This window comes from Cervus elaphus, chromosome 19 (genome assembly GCF_910594005.1).
Source record: "Cervus elaphus chromosome 19, mCerEla1.1, whole genome shotgun sequence".
Taxonomy (NCBI): Eukaryota; Metazoa; Chordata; class Mammalia; order Artiodactyla; family Cervidae; genus Cervus; species Cervus elaphus.
This window is the reverse complement of record NC_057833.1, coordinates 3504330-3506311: the sequence shown is the minus strand read 5'-3', so window position 1 is coordinate 3506311 and position 1982 is coordinate 3504330.

Sequence of the window (1982 nt, the reverse complement as noted above, 5' to 3'; positions counted from 1 at the left end):
AGATTACGTTCATTGCAATCATTTTGCCATGGAGACCAATAACCTCTGTTAATAATCCACCAGCACAGACAAGACACTCAACCTTGTTGCAATCGAACTTAGGGCTGGAACAAACGGCATCTGGGCCTACTGCACCTTTAATCTGACAATGGCCTGCCCAAATCAAGAAATATTTTCCCCTAGGCTCTTTATAAATCACAGTAAAATTGAGTTACATCCTAGCTAAAATCATGTCTCCTAAGTACTTAATGGTCTACAGTGCGTGTCTTCGCCTTTTCCGCTGAAAGCCTGGAATGCAAAAGAGTTATTTGAAAGAGCTTCTGCTTTCCTCAATAGGAAAATAACAATCTGATGGTCTAGTTGGGTATTTCTGAGCTTGGGCCCATAGGAATTTTTTAAAGGACAAAATCATGATGATTATTTATTTTGTTGTCTGCTTGCTCTATTTCTATACTTGCTGTTCCATTAAGTTCTGTTTTCTTCCCTACCTGGCATGATAGAATTAGCAAAAACCATTCCCAATCAACTTGCTCAGCTATATCTTCTATGCAGGAATAAAAAGCTCCATCTTTGAAAAGGGTAAGGAGAAAGGGAGGTTGGTATTGGGTGGAAGAGAGGAAAGATACTGATGGGGGGATTGGAGGTAGAGTGGGCAAAGTTAAAAGAGCAGTTAGGAAGTGTAAGAGGAGGTAAGATGGACCTTTATTGGAAATTTTGCCCACCATCTGGGATAGCATTCGGTTACTAACATGATGTGTGTCGCTTTAAGAAAGCTTCTGCCATGCCTAGGCCAAGCCCTACGTCATGCAGTGACCCTCCCTGCTGGGTACTGGTGTTGCTTAAGAGCTAAAGGGCTGTGGGATGAAAGGGGAGCCTGCCAGCCCTTTGATGAGAGCCTAGAGGTTAAGAGTAAGACAGCAGGTAGAATTTCACAGACAGTCAAGTTGTAGCTAAATAGAAAGCAAGTGACGTTGTAACTTGGTAAGACCTGTCCTACTGTGAAGGTGGCCACTTGTTCCCAGGAAAGCAGTGGGCTACAATCTGCCATGGGTCAGGGACCCTTGGCCAGGGAAGCTATGGTTGGTTGATCCCAGAGAACTCAGTTTGGTTGAATGCTGAGTTTTCTTCTGAAGATCCTATGAAATGTACATTGGTTGCTCTATAAGGATACTTTCTGAGGTCTCAGCATTGGGGCAAGAAGAAAAACAAATGTTTATTGAGCATGCATGATGTACTAAGCATGGACTGTGAAGATGTCTTGTCCTTTCTACTGGGGGAGGCCCGAGGGCTCAGAGAGATTAAGTACATGCCATAAGGTCATCCCAATATAACAAGACAAGGAACCAAGACTTTAAAACAAGATTCTTTGTCACCCATGCCTGGGCTATGGTCTTCCTAATAGATTTTCTTCTTTAGAAATTAAAAAAATATTCTCTTTTCAATATAAACAATAGAATGATACCGTGTGTGAATTGTATGGGTACAGCAGGACATACTTCTTTCTGAACAACCATGAACTACTGTGATTTTTTTCTTATTACAAAATATGGGTTTATTTATTTATTTATTTTTGGTAGAAAAGTCGGTTATACAGATTAGCAGAAGGAAGAAAAACCAGCCATGTTCCTACCACCAGCAGATAAGGACTGTTATCACTTTGCTGGCTCTTGCTTTCCAACACTCTGAGCAGGTGCAAATAAGCTTTCTCTGTAACCCACCAGCTTTGGTAAGGAGTTCTGAAAGTGCCAGGAGGAAGTCCAAAGTTCTCAGGACATTAAGAGTGGAGTTGATCTTTGTAGATGCCATCTTGGAGCTAGGCAGCTCCCCTTTGGAGCCTGGGCAGTTTTTTCTTTCTTCAGGGACTTTTGCCCCTAGAAGTTACTCAAGAAATTTGAATAACACTGGTCAACACAGCCCTGATACCCTAGACTTTTCAGACTAGTAACACGGGTTAGGGTTAGTGAACAGGTGAAAGTAGAAGA